This window comes from Canis aureus, chromosome 20, assembly GCF_053574225.1.
Source record: "Canis aureus isolate CA01 chromosome 20, VMU_Caureus_v.1.0, whole genome shotgun sequence".
Lineage (NCBI taxonomy): Eukaryota > Metazoa > Chordata > Mammalia > Carnivora > Canidae > Canis > Canis aureus.
Window position 1 is genome coordinate 53,546,861 of NC_135630.1, and position 25,498 is coordinate 53,572,358.

General features: G+C 35.4%; 1 long non-coding RNA gene across 2 annotated transcripts in view; it reads left to right on the forward strand.

Annotated features, from left to right (window-relative positions):
• The window catches only part of LOC144291812 (uncharacterized), a 107,084-nt gene that overhangs the window by 68,001 nt on the left and 13,585 nt on the right, over positions 1-25,498 (forward strand). For both annotated transcript variants that reach the window (XR_013359357.1, XR_013359358.1), the window contains exons 3-4: positions 7,197-7,346; positions 12,716-12,874. This is a non-coding gene — a long non-coding RNA (uncharacterized LOC144291812). The remainder of the gene's footprint in view (positions 1-7,196; positions 7,347-12,715; positions 12,875-25,498) is intronic.

A 25,498-nucleotide genomic window follows, 5' to 3' on the forward strand; every position in this document is an offset into this window, starting at 1 on the left:
TTTGGGTACTAGACTGCTAGTGAGTTTGTTTGTTCATGTACTGTTGACTCACAGGGAAATTGCAATTAATTAGAACACTGAAACATATCTTTATATGAGCTACTCTTATGTTTCATGCTCCCCCTTCCATGCTTGTGTTGTTGGTTCTATAGATATCAATGTTGGAACTTGAATTTATTCATTTTACATTAGATTTTGTTATAGCTGATGCAGTTATTACAGGTTATGAAGATCTTCAGCTCCTCCATTCATTTAGTCATTGAGTAAATACTAATTAAATACCTACCTTGTACAAGGCATAGATAATATGATGGAGAGCAAGAAAATAATGATCTTGGCAGCTCTGTCGAAACTTACAATCTTGAGGGAGGGGAGGACATTAAAATATAATCATAATGCAAAATAGTAACTGTGATGGAAGTTTCTCCAACCATAAGAATATGTAGTAGGGGGTTTAATCTGTCTCTAAAATAGGACAATTGCTTTGGGCCCTGAAAGATGAGTTAACCAGTGAAAAAGGTGAAGGGAGAAGTTTCCTTGCAAAGGTGACAGTAGAGAAAGTTTCTGTGGCATATAGCAGCATAATGTGTACAAGGACTTGAGAGAAGAACAAAGCATGTAAAGTCAAGGATGTGCAGGAAAATGGAGTGAGGTAGGGTGTAGGTGGGTAGGGACCTGGGCCTGCAGGATCTTGAAAGCGGGGTTAATGAGTTTGTTGTCTTAGATGCTCTTACCCATCTGCCATTTAGAAGTCTTCAGAGGCAAAAGTTATTTTGTCTACTCTATCAAAAAGTGGTGTGGTGGTGTTTTAGTTTCCTTATTGAGCTTCGATATTCCATATAAGATTTATTTCAGTTAAGACACAATTACAGTCTTCAAGTATATGGACCCAAGGGAATAAGAAGATGGAGGTTGGGAAAAGTCTGGTAATAAACAGCTCTCCTTTATCTCCTCTGAGGATAGCACAGTGGGGAGTAGTTGTAAAATGCAGCAGAAAGTTGAGTAGAGCCAGGAAGCAGCACATTTTTTTTTTCAACTTTTTTCTGTCTTGGTTTATATTTATAGGGTCAGGAAGAAGGGTTGTTACAAACCTTCCATTTAAAATTGGATGTTCCCTTTCAAATTCAGAGTTTAAGCACCTTTTTGTTGTTTAAACTTTTCTCATCCTCAGTATAAAGGGCAGATATAGAGAATGTCAAGCAAATGACAAATACTAATTAGATATTAATTTAATTCAACTGAATGTACTTTTTCAATATCCCAGAGTACAAGTCTGGTAATAATTTCCTTATTTCAGTACATCTCTCCACCCCCACACATGTTTATTAGCAGGAAGTCTACTGTAGGGAGAGGCCTCCTCCTACCTTCTGAATTGTTCAAGAACCCCAGGGGCTTGGCTGATATAAAAATGGCATGGATTAGGTGTCCTGCTTCCCAAGGTTTTGCTGTTGTGTGGAAACACAACAATTTACCTGCCATTTAGGCCACATTTGTCAGGGACACTGTGAAGCTCACAGTGGTGCCACAGGGTGGGATTTGAGAGGAGTAGTTGTCTGACTTCACACACATGTATATCCTCCGTCATTGTTTCCTAGGGCAAAACTCCATACTGTAGGGGCCAGAACACCAAGAGCTCTCAATTCTCCGTGGCTTGTCAGAATCAATTCTCCCCGAAATCCATGAGGCCCACTCATAGAGCTAGAACCACCAGCCCAGTCGTCTACCTTGTTCCTGGAGATGTCTCCATTGTGGTTATTGGCATCACTTTCTCTAAACATTGGGCCCAGCCCTCTGTTCCCTGGTGCCATATTTCTTTAGCTGTGAGTCTTCAGGAATGGGGCAGCAGGCTCTCCCAGTCAGAGGGTCCCTGAGGCTTGTCTACCATTTATTCCACTTTCATACTAGTAGTCTACTGTCCTTAAGCCACCCCAAAAAAGCAAATACTTTCTTATATCTTTCCCAAGTATTTTCAAAATGAAATAGGGGTCCTTCAAATGACCTTGAAAAGCTTAAAATTCAATTTATGGTGACATACTGAGGACTGGCCTGATAACTGGGAGTGTAGATACAGGTTTGGCTTGCTTATTTGAACAACGAAAGGAAACAATTACTAATGAGAAATCAGGATGAATGAGGACAATCTATCTGATATGCATTGCTATATTTCTAGAGCCTGGAATGGAATCTGATTTCTTTTAAGTAGATGTTAATGACACACTTATGGACACAAAGTACCTCACCATGCATAAGGACTCATGCTTATTTCAGCTTAAGCTGAAATGCTTGGCTCAAAGTTTAAATTTAAAGCTATTTGATGGAGCTTTGGAAAAGGAAATAAATGGAGAAAGTATAAGGAGGGAGGGTAGGGTGAGAGATGGGGGGTGAAGAGCTAGACTGGTTTTCAGAAGCAGATTGCAATAAAAACTTCACCTTTTAAAAATATTTAGTTCTCTATTTCAAATAAAGGGGAAAAGAAACTCTTCATGGTGACATAAAGCAAATAATTTTTTCTCAATTCTTCATATTCATATAAACATTCTCCTTACATATTTAGCACTCACACAAATGTACTCAAAATATTCTCATATGTACTATATACTTAATTTGCATGTCTCCTATTAAAAGTATATATTTTAAGTAAATAAGATTAAAATTCAAAATAAAAAGCAAAATTTGGTAGAATGACTCTCAAAATGTTACTTTATTGTTCCTTCTATTAAAAATGAAACAATGAAATAAGGATAATCATCTATGTACTGCATAAATTTCATATATGTGATTTTATTACACAGAGTGTAAGTCTTAATTAGGTAATTTGTATCTTAACCTCCAAAAGAGACACTCTGGTCTGCTGGGTACATAAAAGAGGATGAAGAAACAAACCTACCTAATCATGTAATTATATACCGTACCAACATATTGAGGACCTAATATAAACCACTAAGATTTCTCATGTAAAGGACTGAGTTCTCCAGTAGTACATTCTGGTAACTTTCTTTCCTTAAGGTGAAATCCATACTAACTTACGGAATAAAGTGACAAGGTACAAAAATGTGAATTCACTTATGTCTATCACATAAATTTAAATCCTATTATGTAATTAAGGTCAGTACAGATTGAATAAGAGGACATTACTTGTTTTTAAATTCAATATATGACTGGCATTCCTTTATCTCAGATCATTTGGCCTTTGTTTTAGTCCCGAAGCAATATTTAATGTCTATATTAGCTTTGAATTTCTTGTTATGCGTTCTCATGGAACTCTGATCTTTATTTAAATTAATTTTATTTATTTATATAATTGATAATTCTCTGTTGAGAGAGCAATTCTTGTGCTAATTCCCAATCAGAATTTCTGATTTTCCTTTGCTTGAATAACATCAACTTTAACTTCACTTCTGCATAATTCCTAGGGATTTCCTCTCCTCTAAATGATTCCCAAGAATAAACTGTGATGTTTTTCAGTAGGAAAAGAAACACAATTATGATGTTTGTCTTAGGAAATTCATAATGTGGAAACACAACAATTTACTGGCTTACAATTTAGGACTACCTCGAAATGAAATTGTGAAAATATAATAGCCATTTAACCCAGAACAGCAGAGGAAATTAAAAATTATATTAGACTATATAGTGTTTTTACTTGTGGGCAGCTGGGGAAAGAAGCATTCTAAATCTAGTAAGATATTTATTAAAAGGCTACTAGGAGGCCAAGAAAATAAGGTAGACAATCTTTAAAGATCCAAAGAATAATTCTAAAGAAATATTTATGGATATATGTTTGGATTGCATATACATGGTTCACCAAAGCAACCAATCTATTTGGTTTGTTTAGTGCTATTCAGCACAGTGGTCAATCTGGCATTCTTGTCAAAAGATGGTCAGGCGACCATGCTTGGTTGCAAATACTTACTGTGCTTGGACTTTGAGGCAATCATAATTTTTAAGTCTCAAGTACCTATTTTTTATTTTCGAAAATTGAAATTAGAAACTCAAATCCAAACATTCTGGGTTATCATTCAAAGAGTTTTTATTTAATATGCCTAAATAAGTCGTAACCATTTTGGTGGTAAGGTTTATATGTTATACACCTTTGGGACCCCTTAATAGCAGTAAATACTGTGGTTGAAAACATCTGTATTAAAGTAGATGAAGACAGACTTAACCTCTGACCCTGTTTCTTACTAGCTTTGGGATTATGGGCAAATTACTCAACCTCTCTAAGCCTTTAAGCCTGTAAAATGGGAATACTAGTAATATTGAGTTATAGGTAGGATTAAATGAGATAATAAACTTTTAGAACAGTACCTGGCATATTGTCAGTAGGAGATATTATTGGGAAAAATAGTAGTTTCTTTTCCACCTCCTTAATAGAATACTATCTTCTGCTAGCTCTCCATAAATGTTTGGTTAAGTGGTGATTATACTTAATCAGGCAAATATAGAATTTGGGGCATAAGGCAAAAAAGAGACTAGACTATGGTCATCACACTAAATTATTATATCATCTCCTGGAAACACAATATATTTATAGAACATTATATAAGTATCATCCCTATATGGTTGATCCATTCAAGTTCGTATCCTGTATCCTGTGTCCATTTTGAAGGAGGCCTCAGTTCATCCACACATCCCTCCTGAGCCAGTTTGAACTTTACAGTGCTTTGGAGGCAATGTGGAATTTTACTGACAATTTCATGGTGGTTGCAGGGTGGGGCGGGGGGGAGTTGGTGGTGGCTGTTGGACAGGCGATTTATATTTGACTGCACCAGGCAACATGTGAAAAAAAAAAACCCATTGGACATCTCTGTTCTTCCCAGAAAGATAGATTCCTTGTGTTCCTCAACACCAAACCCTCTTTCCTTCAAACCTACCCTCTTGTCATGAGAAATTAAGTGCCTTTTTCAGGTTCATATGCCCCAATCACCAACAAAGCCTACAATTAACTGAACCAACTATTCTTAGAATGCAGTTTTTAGATCATCTGTTGTTTTTCCAAATATACCCCCTTATGGATCTCACACTCCTTGTATGGATGCCTCATCCCAATAAGCACAGCAATGTAGACCTTCCACAGAGACTAAGGTCTTCTTGGAGGTGATTCTGATATTAAGAAAATGGGAAAATTTTCCCTATCAATACTTATATAGGATATTCAATCTGATATTTAGTATCAGATTAAATATCTAAATATTAGATAATTAATATTTAAATTATCTAATATTCATCAAGTGCTTACTCTGTGCAGAGCACCAGATAGGTAAAACGAGAGAACAGAAACAGGACTAGCAATGTCTGTGTAGAGATGGACACTTAAGTAATACCAATAAAGGACAAATTTAAATAAATAGAGCTTAGGCTGGTTTGTGGATACAGAAGAAGGGCAAATTCATCTTAGCTGGGTGATTCCAGGAAACAATAATTTCAATTGTCTGAAATTTTATCTCTATCCTAAAGGAAAGATTGAATTTTAGTTTGTCAATATTAAGGTCAAAGTATATTGGAAGAACCATTGAGGGGAAAGAAATATTTAAGAAAAGTCTGTGAGATAAGAGAAATCATGTCAAATGAGCCATAGGGATTTAAGTTTGCTGGTGGGATGGAGAAAGGAGAAACAGTGTGATGAAAAGTAAATCTAGAGAAGGCGGCTTAGGATAAAATCAGGAAAGCTTAAGAAAAGTTAGTCATGAAAAGTCATGAAAGTTTTTTGAATTGCTTTATGACAAGTGGGCTGGGGAAGAATTTGGGGTCAAGAATTGAGGTTATTAGTATAACAAAGGCTTTTTTTCTGAATCATTATATTATTGAACTCCATCTATGATTTCATTTAATCGACACAACAGCACTGTAGTATTTGCATTGTACCAAGGGAAAACTAAGATATAGAAAGGTAAAATAATTTGTTCAAGAACACACAGTGAGTGTCCAAGCCATGGTTCATATTTAGGACTTTCTGATTCTAAGTCCTTGGTTTTAATTTTTTTCTTTTAGTATATGGGAACTGCTGTTAATCAGGTGAAAGTAATGTGATTCTTCACTTGGCCAACTGAAATGAAAAGGGAGGTCGCTAGATTTAAGACATAGTGTAAAAGGAGATTCTGTGTTTTTTTCCAAGATTGGCTGGGAATGGTGAGAGCAAGAGATCAGTGGACAGGAAGGGAGAAGGGAAAAGGAAAATGGCACTATTGCCATAAAGAGGGGGAAAATCTTGGCCAGAAACCCAAACCTGGAATTCATCCTTAGTAGAAGACAGTTGATGTGGTATGAAATGATCATATATATCATGAGACTCCATGAGAAGAATGCACGGAAGAAGGGAATTTATAAAAGAATGAGCCAGGAGGACAGCCAGGTAGGATGGGGCAAGAGGTTAGAGTGCAACAAGGAAGAAACTATGGATTATTTATGAAAATGGAAACAATGCAAAACACTGCAAGGCAGTCAAGTGCTTCCTCACTGGGCAATGCCAGGGAAAATCAGTCCATTTCTTGAAGGTGTAATCTTTTCAAGATGCTGTTTTTAAAAATGTTATTTAAAAAATTGATGTGGGGACAGACGTGCCAACACGTGGAAAATGCTGAGTGTACGGTCAGGCATTCAGTTCCTATTCAGTGAGGTCAGCCGTCAGTACCATTATTATCAGCATCATTATTATCTTCAACATCATCATGGTTGATAGGAGTTAAAGGACACACTTGGATTCAATGACTCATAAATTTTTGGTAACATTTAAGTAAGTAGTTTCTATTCTTTATGGGGCAGGAACAGATTACAAGAGGCTGGGAGGTGTCAAAAAAAGTAGAGAAAGAAACCCTAAAGTATTTCTCAAAAACTTAGTCAATCTGAGAGGAGAGGGCTGTGACACAATGGCGATTAATCCAGGAGGGTTTTTCTAGAATTGAGCATTTGATTCTGAGAGGAAGAAGAGATAGGAATAACAGTGGAATACACTTTCAAATGGACATGCAAGAAGTGGTCCTTTTGAAGGGATGTCAACTTCAGCAATCTCATAACAAAATTATTTGATAATATGGGTTTTTTTTTCCTGCACAGGTGGGATGAGTTACAGAGAGATTACAATGGGGTGTAGCCTCATTCAGTGATTCATTTGTACAGTGCAATTCCCAGCATGGAGATTATTTGTTGTTATTCCCAGTCGTGCAGTGACTACATTTTTTCCATTTTTTAAATATCAGTGATGCAGACGAGAGGCCTTAAGGAATGCAATTTAGACTCCTGATGGTCTACAAGGACATCACTGATTTGACTGTTCTGAGAGAGAGAGAGAGAGAGAAAGAGAGAGGAAGAAACATCTCATTTCTCCCCTTGTGCCAAAGGACATGAGAGTGAGTAAATCTTCACAGGGTATGAGATTGCAATAAAGATGTGTGCAAATTTAGATGGAAATTAGGCATGTTCCCAGGGCTCCTGGAAAATTGCCAGCATAGCTCTCAAGACATTGCCTTTATAGACTATGTATATATTTATTTCTTTGTAAATCCAGTCTATAGACTTTTCTGTTTATGATTGTTCCCAAGGACATTCTTTCTCCAAGCATTTCTCTAAGCAGATACTCACTCAAAGCCAGTTTTCAAACCATATCAAATGTAATCAGTGTTTTCTGTGAGATTCTCTCTCACTGATATTACTGTTTTGTTTCTTACAATTTCTATTGTGCAATAATCATAGTAAAGATTTATCAGAGAATGCATAGGCATGTATGTGTGCACGGGGGAATATCTAAATGTGGGGGAATTAGCAGTATTAATTAGTTGTCAAATCCCTCAAACACATTTTAAATGTACCCTTGAAATATTTTTGTCTTATACTATAGTTTAATTCCTCAATGTCCTTTACATTCTAAGTCTCTAGAGCTTGAGTTGCTTCAGGAAAACACAATATGATAGTATAATTTGAAATGCAGTCTATTAATTGCTAAAATGATCAATGCTATTACTTTCAAAATACTTAACCATATCCGTCTCTTTTTCTTATGCTTTCACTTTACTAAGGCAAAAAAAGCATATGCTAAAGTAAAGAATACTTTTGAGTTAAAGAAGATTACGATGAATTATAGTTTCCCTAAAAGACACAAATATACTTAAATCAGTGACGTACGTGATTTTTGGTGGTTTTCTATCTTTACACAAAATACTAAGTTTCTTTAAGGTAATGCAGTTCTCCATATAAAGATTTATTATCCAGAAAAAGATAAGTCATTCATTCTGAGATTCAATAGTTACAAAAGCGGAGAATTTAGTTTGGGATATATTTAAACGCTCATGACTTTACTAAATACATGTAATGCATGAAGTATTGAGCCCACTTAATCTATAGCTTTTGTGTTCTTTGTTTTTCTATGATATTACTCAGGATGGAATCACTGGATACTACACAGTTATTTATTAATTTCTATTTTGTGTTTATTTTATGAAATATTTATTATTACCCTATTAATATTATAATAGCTTTTCATAAAATAAAATTGGTGCCCTCTGCATGCATATTTCTGTTTTCTGAATTTATAGCATATTTTAGAGATAGATAAAGTATCTTGGTTTTGGAGATTTGGAGAAAAGTCTATTTTTTAACCAGAGGTATCAGGTCTGGGTTGGAAATCAGGCCACTGGTTCTTCTTCTGGCTCTTATGGCCAGCTAAGGACCTCAGGCAAGGAGGGAAAACCAGTCATAAGTGGGCAGGGGAATGTCTGTCTTGCATCCTCTGTCTTAGAGGACTGCCTTTCTTTCAAGAGTTTATAAAAGTATTTTGAGTAATGTTAAGAGCATATATTTCTTTTTTACTCAAATAAGGAACATTTTATTATACTTTTCTATTATCCTCTTGGAATAATGCTGTTACTCTCAATATCCTTGAATTTTTTAAAATACAAATTATGTACAAATATCAGTTCCAGTTTCTGAAGTATTAGAGTTCTTTTGACTTCTCAAGGTTTCTGGTTTGAGGCTCATATAAATTGAAGTGGTTATAAACTGGGCTTATATTTCATTTATTTATGCTATTATATTAAGCAAACAATTCATTACCCATTGTGTGCAGTTTCAGGGCAGAAAATTCAAAGAGAAGTTTAATGATAAAATTTTTAAGTGGGTGCATTAGAACCTAACTTCAATTCCCATTGTAGGGTAGTGGTTTGCCTTGCTGTGTATTTAATGGCATCTATAATGGTGGGCATATGGTAGGTCTTTTCAATCTTGTATCTTCTATTTATGAATATTTTCTTGAAGATGCTTTCTTCCCCTTGTTCTCCTTTTTTCCTGGAACTCCAATTATTTTCTATTTTTGAGATTTCTCTTAAGTTGAGAAATCTCTTAAGTTGAGAGATTTCTTCAACTTTATCTTATATATTTTTGTGTTTAATTTCTACTATCATATTTTTAATTTTCAAGAGCACTTTTTAATATGAATATTCCTTTTTAAAAATGTTCCTTTTTAATAGCTATGTATTATTGTTTCATGAATGCAGTATCTCCTATCTCTTTGAGAATATTGATTAATTTGTTTTAAAGTTTCTCTTGCATAAAATCTCAAGTGCTTCCACCTTTTTTCTCTGTTATTATTTCAGTCTCTCTCATGTTAGACTATCTCTTTAGATGCTCAGATATTTTTAATTATCTGCTCATATTTAAGAATATGATGCTAAAATGTTTCTAGAAAGCTCTGAGCATGTGAATGGGGTCTGTTGACTGTGGTTCCTTCTATTAGCTTATCTGGGACGTTTCTTTGGGGAACACATTGTCAGAATCTTCAAGTCTTCTTCTGTGAGTTGGTATTTCTCAGAGAGATAACTTCTATTCTCTGGCATAGAGTGTATAAAAGTGATTGTCAGCATTTGAGGGAGCAGAAGGCCTACCCAAAATGAGGGAAAATAAAAGTGATTGTCAGCATTTGAGGGAGCAGAAGGCCTATCCAAAATGAGGGAAAAAAGCAGTTGGTCATTTTACTCAAATCACCTTTCTTTCTGTATTATTCTTTCATGGAATTCTCCTACTCATTCTAGGATTATCTTCCTACTGTATTGCAAGTTATTTGTTGGCAGGACCCAAAGTTCAGAGCTAGATGGAAGAGTGGTTAAGAGCATGGAGTGCAGAGCCCAGCTTGAATCTTAGTTCTGTGATTGACTAGCTGTGTGACATTTTTAATACCTTCATCATTTCCAAGACTCAATTCTCAGCACCTCCCAGGATTTCTTCAAACCTAAGAATTAACATTCTATAGGATTTTTTTTTCTCAAAAAGGAATTTTCTCTGTATATTTTATAATTTTTTACATCTTCTATACTTTTTGTTGTGTAAAAAAATCTAGACAATATTATAAACAAAACATTATTTACAAGTTCATCTTCCATTTTGATGTACCACAAATGTCCTTTTTCCTATTAATACTTGTGCCTAGCCATAATTTTTATAAATCTAAAATTTACATTTTTTTCTCCCTCTATTGGCCATTGCTTCTAAACTCCTAATCATTGATGGATATTTTTATGAGTTTGCAAGGCCTTTATGAATTACTCATCTTTCCTTTTACTTTGGAAATGTTTTTCTTTGGGTTACACTTATCTGCTAGAACTTTTCTTTATTAGTGCATGACCTATGTAATGAAGTTTTTTATATGGTTGATACTTACTCATTTTATTCTACTTTAACAACTCTGAGAACCCTTCTGAAGAATGGATGCGTAGGAAGTGGTGTCTAGAATGCATATAAATTTTCGCTGTTCCATTCATCAGCAGTGCGAAGTAGCAGTAATTAAAGTAGAACTGCAGTCTATGGGAAAGTGTTAGGTGTGGCCCGTCATTAATGGCGGCCCTATGATGTAGTGTCAAGTGTAGGGGAAGCTGTGTAGAGAGAATGTTTTGTCTCTGAGAAAGATTCAGGAATTGGTTACCATGCTCTGTTTCTATTGTAAGTAGGCCATGTTGAAAGAAGATAGCATAATGTAAAACATTTAAGAGCAGTCTGCTCAAGGATGAATTGAGACTGAGGAATTGCTTCCACAATAGCACCAGTAAAAAGGCCCTTTTCATTTGAGTCGATGGGAGTTTGAAATATGTTAAGACAGAAATCTCCTTTTCTAATGGCAAGCTGGATACTAAAATATTATTTATTTCTTGATATTTTACAGCGTGGTTTTCAGAACCTCTCTCCAAAGATGGCTAAGATGATCTGAATGTGACGTGGTCAGGGAAAGTTTTCTGAGGTTAAACTGATATTTAGAAATATCATTTCACCTTTACTTATTTACTTTTAAGCTTTTGCATGCTTTGTAAATAAAATTTTGGCATTTTCCCCCTAAGTGGCTCAAATTTACTTGCTAATTGATATGAAACACAAGATATTAGCTCTTTTTTACTCATGGCTTAAATATGAAGATCCACTATATAGTGGATATATATATATACATATATATATATCCACTATATAGTGTGGATAATCTGGGCTCATCTTATCCATGATTTAAAGACACTTGACTTTTCCAGAGAAAAAGCAATGATCGTAGATTTGAAATATCTTTATTTTCTTTTTTTTCTTTTTTTTTTTTTTTTCCCATGCTTGGCTAATACAGTCATACCTTTCCTAGTTTTTTCAATTTTCCTGGTTATCAAGTGTGGTTTACTCTGAAAATCCTATCAATCGACTCATAAGCCAAAACACGTTAAAGTGATTTTGCATAAAAGAATGCAGAAAACTGTGGGGAACTATTGTCTGGTAAAAGGACAGTGTGCTCAGATCTGTGCTGCAGGTCCCTCGCCCATAGTACTCGGATATGAACTGCCCACTCAGTAAGTACTGGCTCTGGTGGCGTGTGCACATGGGACTGATGCTTGAATGCTCCCACTTACCGTGTTTGCAACAAGGAAGGGCTGCTGGACTCACAATGTGGTAGACACAGCAACTTTTCTTGCTTTTTTCTTTTTTAGATTCTAAGGAGCTTGTAAGAGTGACACGTTCTTATTTTATTTTTGTCCATCCTTTCATCTGTTTCTGCATGTCCATGTACACATTCAAATATATGCATAGATACAGAGACACCTATCTATCTGTGCCTCTCTATTTTTATATACATGTAACCACAGACATGCTTTAAAAATTTATGTTGACTTTAAATATATATATATAATATATATCCTTTTTTTTTTTTGAGTTTACCCCACTCTCTTTTCCAAATCAACCTTTTTATCCCTCTTTTTTTTCTTCTTTTTTGCCAGGAGTTACCAATGTAAACAGCCTCCATATATTTCTCCCTTTTCATAGAACATATATATATATAAAGATATTTGCAAGTGTATAATATATAATAATGCAATTATATATTATATAATTGATATATAATATAAATATATGTATAATACATATTTTTATATAAATTATGTAATAATTGATATCATTGCATTTATTTTATAACAATGAAGTCACACTGTTTACTTTTTTATCAGAAATCCCTTCAAAAAAACTGGTACAGGGACGCCTAGGTGGCTCAGTGGTTGAGAGTCTGCCTTTGGCTCAGGTTATGATCCTGGGTGCCTGGGATCGAGTCCAACATTGGGCTCTCCACACGGAGCCTGCTTCTCCCTCTGCCTATGTCTCTGCCTCTCTCTGTGTCTCTCACGAATAAACAAGTAAAATCTTTTAAAAAAAGACAGCTGGTACAGATCTAATTATTATTTTTTGATTTATTATTTATTTATTATTTTAGAGAGAGGAGGAGCAGAGGAAGTGGGAGAAAGAGCATCTCAAGCAGACTCCCCGCTGAGCATGGAGCATGCCATGGGGCTTGATCTCACAACCCTGTGATAATGACCTGAGCCAAAATCAAGAGTAAGACACTTAACCAACTCAGCCACTTATGTACCCTGTAAGTAACATCTGCAGGCTTGTGATGTTCTGCTGGTGAATTCTGGTCTCCTCTGGAGCAGCAAAGGAGGCCTCTCCATTTTTAGTCTTCTCTATAGCAGAAGTTTGGACTTGTAGTCTCAGTGGTATAGAGAACTAAGTTTAGCAGCTCTTAGCTTCTCTTAGTTCAGGGCAAACAGCTTGCCATAACCAGTTCTTCTCCCTGTAGTACACAGATCTCTTATACCTGCAGAAGCAACATGTCTGCTGGGCCCAGAAGCTCCTGGGCTCTGGAGAAGTAGTTTTATTACAATTAGAGAAAGATCACAACAAAGCTGGCATGACAGATACCTTCTTGATAGCTTCTCTCTCTAATACTAACTCATATGATATGATTTTCAAGTGGTTTTGGTTTTGGCCACTATATATTATTGTGTATATATTACTGAGTAAGATAGACTACGTTGCTGAGGTGTTCAAGGTTATAAAATTGAGATTATTTAAGTCTAGCATAATAATTAATCGAAATATATTATTTACCAACCCTTGAACCTGGCAAACTATAAATGTCCCATATATATTCCATTGAACTGGAGAGAGTCCAAACACTTGAGAACTAAAACTGAAAACCTTAGGCTTTCTTTCAAATTTAACTTATATTTCGTCAAGCAATATGAATCTTTTTTGTGGTGGGGAGATGATTTTATTCTTCTTTTAGTCATCTACAAGAGCTTTTATTTTTTTTTTTTTACTTTTCTATTTAAAGATTTTATTTATTCATTCATGAGAGAGAAACACACACACTGACAGAGAGAGAGAGAGAGAGGCAGAGGGAGAAGCAGGGTCCATGCAGGGAGCCCAATCTCAGGACTCCAGGATCATGCCCTGGGCTGAAGGCAGGTGCTTAATCACTGAGCCACCCAGGGATCACCTACAAGAGCTTTTATTTTTTATTTTTTATTTATTTATTTTTTTTTTACAAGAGCTTTTAGTGAGTATGCTTAAAGAAAAGGAAAAAAAAAAAGAAAAGAAACAAAACGTCAAGTAACTTGTCAAGAACTTTGAGGAAATCAAGTGATTTAATGTTCATGAACCTATTACAAAATGACAAGGAACAATGAAGAAAACTTCAAATTTAATGAAGGTGAACTTCACTGAAAGTAAATTTACTTAGTTATTCTTTTAATTGGCAATTCAACTGAGATGGAATATTTCATCAACAACTTAATTACATCCTCTACTTTATGTATATTTGATTCAGATCAATCCACTTGTGAGCATTCTACTAATAAATTTAAAATGACTTATGAGATAAATTATGCTAAAAATTGTATGTAGGTTAGTTCTGTGGTTATCAATGCATAAGTACAAAGATCACAATTAGTAAATATGACAAATATTATAGTATATTTCTCAAGTAGAACAATTTTTTAAAAAATCACGAAAATCATAAATTAAAGAAGACCTCAATTGTCAAAATCAGTCTGTTCTTTGGGTGTATTTACCAAGGAAACCTAGGCTAGCAGATTATGTGGGGCTGGGTGATACCCCCGGGAGGAAGTTGGAGTATAAAACTTGAGGAAAAAAAAAAGAAAAGAAAACAGAAAAATGCTGCTTCTATAAATGATCTTCCTCTTTAAGATCTCTACAAATAGAAAAACATTCCTAAGTGGCTTATATTGGCAGGTTAGGGGCTACCGTCAAGGAAATGGTAGCTAATGTTGCATTTTAAATAGAGAAATAAATTCTGCTATCTTGTAGCAAAGCCCACAGTTGTTTCATCTTTTTGATGTATTAGATTTTTTATGAGTATGTTAAGTCCTTCTTTGTATCTTGTAATAATATTTGACTTTAGATCTACTTTGTCTGATATTGATATAGCCATTTGTACTCTCTCTGTTACTATTTGTGTATGATATCTTTTTCTATCCTTTTGCTTTCAAAACATATGTCTCTTTGTATTTAAAGTGAGTCTGCTGTAAATAGCAGATAGTTGGATCATGCTTCCTTTTTAAAAACGTTCATTATGCCAATCTCTGCCTTTTAAGTGATGAGTTTCATCCATTTACATTTAAAGTGATTACTTATTAGGAAGGCCTTATTTCTGCCACTTTCAAGTTGATTTTTTACATGTCTTATATGTCCTTTATTCCTCAGTATCTCTACTTTTGCCTTCTTTCCTGTTTACTTGATTTATTCTAGTGTGCTGCTTTTCTTCTCACTTTCTTTTCCGTATTTCTTTTTGTTACTTTCTTAGTGATTATTCTTGAGAATACATTTAGCAACCTAAATATATAATAATTTAGTTTGCATTAATACAAACTTAGCTTCAATAGCATACAAAAGTTCTGCTGCTTTATAGTTCTATTCCCTATCATTTTATGTCGTTATTGTCACAAATTGTCTTTTTGCATAGTGTGCCCATTCACAGGGATTTGAAATCATTATGTCATGTATTTTTCTTTTATATCATGTCGGAAAAAAGGCATCACAAACCAAAAATATAATAATTCTGGCTTTTATATTTTCCTATGTTGTTACCTTTATTGATTTTTTTTTAAAAAATTCTTCATATGGCTTTCAGTTACTATCCAATGTTTTTTAATTTCAGCCTGAAAAATCTCCTTTTAACATTTCTTACAGGGAACATTTACTAGTGATGAACCATCTTGACTTCTGTTTGTCTGGGAATGTCTTAATATCTCTTTCATTTTCAAAAATAGTTTTGCCAGACGTAGAATTCTTGATTGGCAGGTTTTTTTTTTTTCCTTTCAGCCCCTTAATAGTCATTCCTCTGCCTTCTAGCCATCATGGCTTCTGATGAGAAATTGGCCCCTAGTCTTCCTGAGGATCCCTCATATATAACAACTTGTATCTTTCCCTCGATGTTTTCACAAGTGTCTCTTTGCCTTTCAGCAGTTTTAAAGTGTTTCTGTGTGGATCTCTTTGCATTTATCCTATTTAGAATTGGTAGAGCTTCTTAGATATATAGATTCACATCTTTCATCAAATTGGGGCTATTTTCAACCATTATTCCTTCATATGTTTTTCCTACCCCCTTTCTCTCTCTCTTCTCCTTCTGGGAATCCTATATTGTGTATATTGATGTACTTGTTGACACTCTACTGGTATTTCTTCATTCTTTTTTCTTTCTGTTCATCAGGCTAGAACATTTTAATTGATATATTTTCATGTTTGCTGATTCTTCTGTTTCCTCAATCTGTATTGAATCCTTCTAGTAAATTTTATATTTCAGCTATTATACTTCATAGTTTCAGAATTTCTATTTTAATTCCATTTATGATGTTTATCTCTCTGCTGATATTTTTTTATGTGTTGAGACATTGTTCTCCTGGTTTCCTTTAGTTGTTTGTCTATGGGCTTCTTTAACTCTTTGAGCAGAATGAAAACAGTTGATTTGAAGTCTCTCTAGTATGTTTAATCTTTGGGCTTCTTCAGATATGATTTCTGCATAATTCCTTTATTCTGTGAGTAAGCCATACTTTCATATTTTTTTAAAAAATAATTTATTTATTTATTCGTGAGAGACATGGAGAAAGAGAGGCAGAGACACAGACAGAGAAAGAAGCAGGCTCCATGAAGGGAGCCTGATGTGGGACTCCATCCTGGTAACTCCGGGATCACACCCTGAGCTGAAGGCAGAAACTCAACCGCTGAGCCACCCAGGCATCACGTATTTTCATATTTCTTTGCATGTTTCACAGCTTTTGGCTTAAAACTGAACATTTTACATTTTAAAATATGGCAACTCTGGAAATCAGATTTTATCCACTCCCTAGAATTTGCTGTTATAACTTGTGGACTATAGTTATCCATTTGTTAAGTAACATTTCTGAATTACTTTTGCAAGACTGTATCCTTTGTCATGTGTGGTAATTGAAGTCTTTCTCCCATTATCTCAGCAACCAGCCAGTGACCTAACAGGGATTTCCTTAAATGCCGAAATTTATTTTATTTTCATTATTTTTTTAAAATCCTCATGAACATTCATATACTTGAGCATTCATGGACATCAGGGCATATATCCATGGTGTAAAATCATGGCAGTGGCAGGGGAATAGCTGCATCTGAGTATATGCACATTTTGAATTTTGACAGAGTCAAAATGTCCTCCGGAATGATGCTAATTTATGTTCCCACAGTGGTGTACTGGCTCACGTGTTTTCCCAAGCCCTGGACAGAAACTGGATGCTTTTAATGGCTGTCTTTATTAAGTCAATTGTAAGGGAGGTATTTGTCTCACTGTCATTTAGTTGTGTGTTATAGCTGGATGTATGTGGACATATGCATTTTGCAAATATTAAATGCCAAAATTTAGTAACTTTTTTTGTTCATTAAGCATTCCGTGGTTGTTGTAAGATTTTATAGAAGTATTCAGGGTTTCAAAACATTTGATTCTGAAAGTTTTTGCCAGCTTAGTGGTTGCTTCCACAGAAAGATAGATCTATGGAGCTCCTTAACCCATCATTTGTAGCAATGTTGTTCCTTGGTAGCAGTTATTTTATTCATTTTGAGGGAAAATGAATTGGGCCCTGAGATTTTATTTCTTCACATGCTTTTTGTTTCTTACTCTAACAGTTACAAAAAACTTTTCTCTTATGATTTCCATGTACATAGGCTCAAGATCAATATGTAGATATGAAATATTAGTTAATGCTTTGGACTCTGTGAAGTTTCTATAGTTTCATTTGTTTCTATAGACTTAGCAGGTAAACTCATTAAAAATAATTTAACAGAAATTGTCATGTTGAAATGAAATTTTAAAATGTCCAGTCTTAAACTATCAAAAACAGAATTTGAAATTATCATGGGGATAGGTCTTTGGATGATGATTTTCTTCTTGTCATTTTGGGAATTTTATAGTTTTAAAGAGTTTTAGGCTAGTTTAATTAAACTCTTCATTTATCTATAAAACTTGTTTGTTTCTGATAATTAACTTTAGTCATACAAATTATTTGTTGCTGATATATCAATAATTCTTAATGATTATTGAGAAAAAAGTTATTTTTTCTATAAACTGTAGTTTTATAATTCTATCTAGGTAACAAAAGAAGTAGACTAGAGTGTTTTTCAAAATTAAAGAAAGGATTTTGTAAAATATCTCACAGAAATTATGTGGTTTATGATATAAAAGCTCCTTTTTTTAAAGAAAAATGTTCAAATATAAACCATAATATATATTGATATCATACTATTTGACAAAATTTGTATAGTATTTATAAAAAGTGAGTTTAAATCTGTATAAGAAAATAATTCTTTGCTTATTCTTTACCATAAAAAATGCCTTAGGTGAAGCTAATTTAATTTCAAAGAGTTGAATTTATTTTATTTTTATACACATCAATTATGTTATATTTAAATATAAAAATATGATAATGAATAAACTGGCATGAAATATTCTTCTGGCGCTTTCGAAAAGCATGTCTTTAATGTGGCAACTCTTAACAGTTAAAGGAACTTTGACAGTTAAGTAATCCCTTCACCACTTAAGTACAACAGGATTTTATTATTAAGTACACTGCCTGGAAATGGTGTGCTTTTTTCATTCACACTATAAACAGTTTTGTTAGATTGGTAATCCTACTTGTCAGATTTGTTCACTGTTTGATATTAATCAGTAGGTTTATAAAAGGTGCAGCGCTGGACAGAAATGAACAGAAAATACATTTTAAATAATGTTTCCATGAATCATTGAGAGTCAGACATCTTTAGTTCTGAGGTGTATAGAATATTTTGACATTTTGTGGGTGGTTTGATAACTTGCTACTAAACCAAAAGTTTAATAGCAGAGCTACTGTCCATTTCATTACATGACTATAGAATTGGCTCTCCTAGTATAAATTTGTTAAAAGTTCATGAGACATTTTTTCCCGAGTATTTAATGATTAATTCTTTAACTGTATTCTTGTAGATTATGAACAATAAAAGTGCTGACTATATGATCAATTACATAATTTTAAATCATGAGTGGTTGTACCACGTATGTCTTTGTCTTCTTTAAATTTCTTTCTATATTTCAGAGAACGTTCAAATATCTTTTACCTACATATTCCACCATCTAATCAGCAGTTTTATTCACCAAAATGTAATTTGTTTATTTAGCTTGCAAGTGTTGACATTGATTTGGAAATAGTTTTAAGATCTTTTTAGGAACTTCAGGATTTAGAATATGTATCCAGGGGGCTATTACCAGGGTCATTAAATTAACAACTAGTTAGCATAAAATGATGGAAAGTGACTCATGATGGTCAGGCATAATTCTTGGACAAACATGTAGGTAATTTTGCTAGTTTTGCAAATAGGTCTGTATTTCCATATTTTGTAGATTACAGAAATGAATATAATGATACTGTCTGAAAGCTTTTTGGCCTACAATGTGCTTGATCTCTTGTGCTCACTGGTTCTTTCCAAGCCTCCCAGCTCTCCCCATGGCTATCTGTTCCTTTCGCTCACAGTCTCAAGGGACTAGCAAATTTTAAATGTTTTCCATGCTTAGCTGAGTGTTTTCAAGTTGCACAAGAATATTGTTTGGTTCTTAATTCTTCTCTTCACTCTCTTATTTCCTTCTTCAGCCCCTGAATCTTAATATTTTCCTCCCAGATGAAACTTCACTGTGCAGTGGCATTGACCAGATCTTAGCAATTGCTGGAGGGTAGTGGGTAACCCAGGGACACATGGATGAGAACACGGTGAGACATGATGATGTCGATTTCCAACAGGAAGCAAAACTACAGCTTTACAGCAGGACTAAATGTTTTAATCCATTGGTTCATGTTAGTTAAAATCCTTAAATTACTAACATACAGATGTGAATGAGAGGTAGTCCTTCAAGACTTCCATACCGCCAACCCCTTCACTATCCAGTGACGGAAAACTGAAGAATTCTTGACAGACCTGATTTACATTGTATTTTTCATTTTATGTATGTGTGATTACTGGTAAAAATGCAGCCAAACAATGGGTATTTCAGAGTCTGTTCAGGTGTGTGGTTACATGAACACGTGAACTCAGAGCCAGAGATCAGGAGGCCTGTATTGCAGGGTGTGTTTGGACCATGGCAGCAGAATATATTCCCAGATGCATTATGGAGCTGGTCACAACTATGATGAATAGTGGGCCAGGAAATCTGCCTTCTGGTCAAGAAGCCACCATTATGTCTATGCCACCCCAGGTCTGCAAAGCTTCTAGGCCACAACTTCTTAATTATTAAAAATGGCTGGGCTCTATGCTTTCTCAGGTCCCTTTCTTCTTTAATAGCTATATGATGTGTGCTATGTCTTCACAGTAAATACCAATAAAAGGAGAAGCTGAACTATGAAATGAGGGAAGAGGAGGGAGACAACCATTCCTTCATTGAAAAAAAAAATCCATATTATGCATAATGATAGAAAGGGGAATAAAGGAAATAATAGACCAATTACTTTTCTTAGTGAACAAATGTTTGCAGTTTTTAGGTTTATTCCTGAGTTACAAGACTTCTTTTATAGGCTTTATGAATGACACGAAACTCCTTGGACATATATTAATTTTGTTTGCCTTTCTTTTGATATTATTTTTATAAGATCGAGAGTATTTTTGATATTAATCTATTATTGGACATTTTTATTCAAAGATTTAAAAAGTACACTGAAGTATTATCTGGGGTAGACTCATTTTTAGGAGAAAACATAAACACGGAGAAACCATAATCCTGGTGTAATGTAGGAATCTAATTAAGACTAATGAGGCAACATTAAATTTAATGTATGATGCATTTTATATGTCTCACCATTAGAGCTGCAGCAAGCTGTTCATCAGAGTCATCTTTGGTGACTGTTCCCCTACAGGCATTCTTCAGCAATCTGGGATTAGGCCGTGGTATTGGGCTTGCGGAGAAGCCAACACAAAAGCAACCATGAAAAGTAAGGGTACCATTGGAATCATCTGTTGGTGGACTCAGCTGGCCAAAAAAGCTAGCTATGTTCATGCTGTAGAAAAGGTTCTCCGAGGTTGCAAAGCCTGACTGTTGAGTTTAGGGACCACCAAAACTCAGTCACCACAGAAATTAGAAGAGAAGCAAGACAGAACAAGTAGGAAAGAGAAGAACAAGAGATGATGGTTTCACTGGACTTCTAAGATGCAGGATCATTACTGATTTGGAGGAATTGGGAAGGATCAGGAGAAAAAGCTTTCATGCTGGAATTTGCAACAGTGGCTAGCCAATGTGCATATGGGCACAAAGGAAGGAGAATTGATTCCCGGGAATCTAGAATTGAGAGTGTTTCACGTGTCATGATAAAAATGTATAATACTATCCAGCACAACAAATACAATAGCTGATATTTATTGTGGGCTTTGTGTGTATGAGGTGGTGTTTTACATGCTCAAAATATATGATCTCATTTGATTCTTAGGATAACCTCATGAGGTAGCCATGACTATTGCCCTGATTTTACATGGGGGAAAAAAAAAAAAAAAGGAGCAGAGAGAGATTAACTAAGTAGCTATCTAGTTAGTGGCCAAATAGAATTAGAACACAGGCATCTGAAATCACAGCTTGAACCCCCAAGGCTAGAGAAATAGGCCTATATTTTCAAAGGGCACAGAAAAACCTTGAAACCACACATGCTGAGATTGGGCTTCTACTCTTTGTTGCAAAATCACAATTCCTTTGCCTATTTAAAATTTTAAAATTAAAATATCTATTGTAATTTGGCTCCTTAAACAGGAACCTGGAGTTCTCGGAGCTTGGGTCATGCTGCCCTGAAACTCTGTAAATGGCTTATAAAATTGCAACCTTCCTAGATGCGGAATGTTTCTGCTTTCAAGCGTAGTGGTTTATCCTTGCTAATTGTTGCTGTTTGTTGACACACAAGCTTTGTACCCAGTTTCTGAACATTTGAATTCCTAGCCTTCTGGATCTCGCTGGCCCCCGGGGGGACACTGATTCAGATTTGTTGTTGGATGGTTCAGGCAGAGGACAAACCTTGTACATCCATAGGAGGCCATGGTTAAAATTCATTAACTCATAAACTCACTATAAGTAAGTAAGTAACAATATTAAGTACAGCACTGTGGTAATTATAGGGTTGATGCTCAAAAGAGGAAGAAAAACCACTTTTGCTGCTTTCACTTGTTTCCTGTCTTAATTCCATATATATATATATATATTTTTTTTTTTTTTTCCTTTTTCTGCTGGACCAACATTGCCACAGAAATTACAACTTGAAAATTAGTAAGTAGCAGAGTTGAGAGTTAAGTCCAGGCTGTGTGGCTCTGGCACCCACGTTCTTTACTACTCTTTACTACGACTGTACTGCTTGTTAGCCTGACAGTTACTTTCCTTTGGGAAACTTCAAAAGTTTCCCTCTTAATTGCTTTGGTAATTATGGTGCTAGAACCTTCCTGATGTGTGAGGTAAACTGAAAAATGGTTAGCCTGTAGGTGATCGAATCCTTTCTGGACAGACCTACACAAAGATGGAGTTGTAGGTCCTAGTTTTCAAAGAAGCGCATCTCTACAGGGTAAGATCTGATGTGTAAGTGGCTGTGCATTATGGATTAGCCTAAACGCGTGCAATTCGATTACGAATTTAGAGGATCTTTTCTTTATGACTTATGCAGCGATGGGCATTTGCACATTATGGCAACGATGTGGAAAAATCTAAATCAGAGGGGCAATTTGTTTGCTGCCTGCAAACGCAAAGCTGAAAGGACGGCCCGGGGGCTTGAACAGAGATTTCCAAAGGATCTCCTGCACAGTCAGGGGGAGGTTACCTGTCTGGCCTTTACAACTCGTGCTTGAGTAAGTGATTGTCCAGCTCATCCACAAAGGCTTCTTAAATGACATCTAACCCCCCTCCTTTTTTGGATTGATGATTTCATTAAGAGCCATTCTCCAATTGTCGTTTTTGCTTTCTCGGCTTTAATGTGGTCTGTGGGGTTCATTAGATCCACCGTGTTAATGGCATCAGCTGGGTTTAGGTTTCATTGCAGCTGAACCTCACCATCGCTAATCACTTAGCTAACATATGCCAATGACATGGCACCTAATGACTCCTTCTGCGGTGACTCCTTTCTATTCCCACTTCTCCCCTCTAAAATGCCCAAGTGACATTGATTATTAGTGTGAACTGCAGGACAGTGAGATGGGAGCACTGATGGCCTCCTCGCCTACGTGCCTGGTTTGGAATCTTGCAGCTCTCTCCAGCATTTTCCACCATCCGTGGCCATCCTCTCCCCTCCCTTATGTAGTCAATGTGCTTGTCACATGAGGCCAAAATTGGAGGCTTCCGTGTCCAAAGTCGCATAGACTCCTCACCCCTTGCGGCTCAATGGTTTGCATCCAACATTGTCTAGGCCTCCAAGTGGCATAACTCCGAGCCATCTGAATCTGCTTTCTGCAATCTCGTTGGTCCTGGGGGCCAAGGAGGGCATCCCAGAGCAAGTGGGAAAACACTGCAGATGTGTAAGGACAGTATATTGCTCTTCAAAAGTTTTGGGATTTTGAGATAATTTTGATCTGTATATCTTCTTTATTTTTTTATTTTTTATTTATTTATTTTCTTTTTTGCTTTCCTTTGATATCTGAGACCTGAATAAAAGGCATGATCTCTTTCTCTCTCCTCTTCCCCCTTAATGTGATCACAAAGGGAAGGATGAGGGCCTAACACGGAGGGGTGCTGGCTTTGGGGGTGCGGGCAGCAGCACAGTGCGATGGCAGAGAGTAATGCTGCTTCAAGGAAGATACTGCCCGATTTTTTAAACTTAATAGGATTAGTCATGGGAACTATTTTTAGCAGAAGTTCAACTTTATCCATGTATTTTTAATGTGGGAAAATTGTGTCCTTTTCCCTCTGCTCATGTCTGATGTATTCCAGCCCTCCTGCGAGCGTGTTTGAGTATCTTAGGGGATCTGGAGTGGAGGAGAACTTCCTCTCGGATTCTCTCTGTTTTCTTTCGTGAAAATGACATTCCAAAGCTGTTTCACTCTCTGACAGGAAGTGGAGCCTTGCCAAAAATGATTAAAGTCCGAGAAAGCATAACAGTTCCAAAGCTGCAGCCTTGCTTTAGGAGTACTGAGTTTGACATGGTGTCAAACAAATGTGAAATATTGTTTAATAAATTTGAATAATAGAGAGATAGGAAAAAATCATTCTTGGCTTAGAGCAGTAGTGGTTTGAATTCAGTATGTAAAAGACTACCTACGTCTAATAAACTGAAATAAATATGTAAATACACTTGGGTGAGGTTAGCCCGGCCTGTGACTTGATTCCATTATACTAGTTAGATGTGTGGGACAAAAGCATGCATCCATCTGAAAGCATATATATCTCTATATTTCTCCAGTGTTAAAGGGGAAAATGACTTCTTCTTCTGGTATGATCAAACCCGTGCAGAAGAGGTAATTATTTTTTTTTAATTTTATAATTAATTCAATAAATTCATCAATGAAATCGCTTAGACCCAAATAGTTTTGTTCAAAAGGGCTAAGCAATAATTGAAACCTTTAGTCAATATCTGGACCCATAGGCCCAAAGGCTTTTTATATAATAGCAGCCTCAATTATTTCACTGACAACCCTAGTTTAGGTTGTGTTACTTTTCTACTTCCAGAGAAGTATGCGATTATGTAGACAACCACGTGCTACCCTTCCCCAAAATAAAACTGTCCCCCCAAAAGAACATCTCTTTCAAATAAAAAATTTCGCTTCTCTGAAAGAAAATCCTTGATTAAAAACTTATAAAACCTGTTTTTTTTAACAAAAAATCTTCTTTGAAAGAAATTATTACAACAAACTGATTCTGTTACTTATTTCTTATACTCCTTTGTGTATGTATTTGGAATATATGTTTTTATGGCAAAAAAAAAATCAAACTTTTCTGTATCCATTAACATTCCACCTATAGCATGATTCATGACCACTTTTTTAGACAAGTCAAATTGATTAGAGGAGTCATTCAGTGTCATTGAGTACCATTTGTCACTTCTTAAACAGCTACAATCTGCTGCCTACAAATGCAGAAGGACCGCCAAATAAATCACATCAAATGGTGGGAGTAGATACTATCCCTTCATCTATAATTGGTACAGCCTCTCCTGTCACATTTGTTCATTCTTTTGATTCTGGTGTGGATTGACACTGACGTGGAAAGGGCAGACACTGTCAGACGTTAGAGAGTCTATATTTCAGTGATGTACGTGCTAATAGATATCCATCATAATATTACATTAACGTCACCCATGTATCAAACGTACAACTTAGCCATCTAGATATCCGATGATATGCCCATATAGTTCTGTTCTAACAGGAGATAAGCTCTTGGCGTGGAAGGGAAATTGATGGACGCCAGAGGGAAATAACTGGATTAACGGATACATAAGAAAGCAACAAAAATGTAACTTGCATGTGCTGTGTCCTGGGACATAATTGTAAAGCTCTACAGTTTAATTCTGGTAACATTTTCATAAAATATGATCAATAGATACACCATGCTTTTGCTAATTTCAAAACATCTTTCATCTTAAGAATTCTTATTCTTGTCACGCCAAAAAAAAAAAAAGAGCTGCTATTACAATTAATGCTTTATATTATGTCCTAGGTTTAGGCTTTAATGAAAATCTGCTTTCTTAGGGTCAAAACTTTC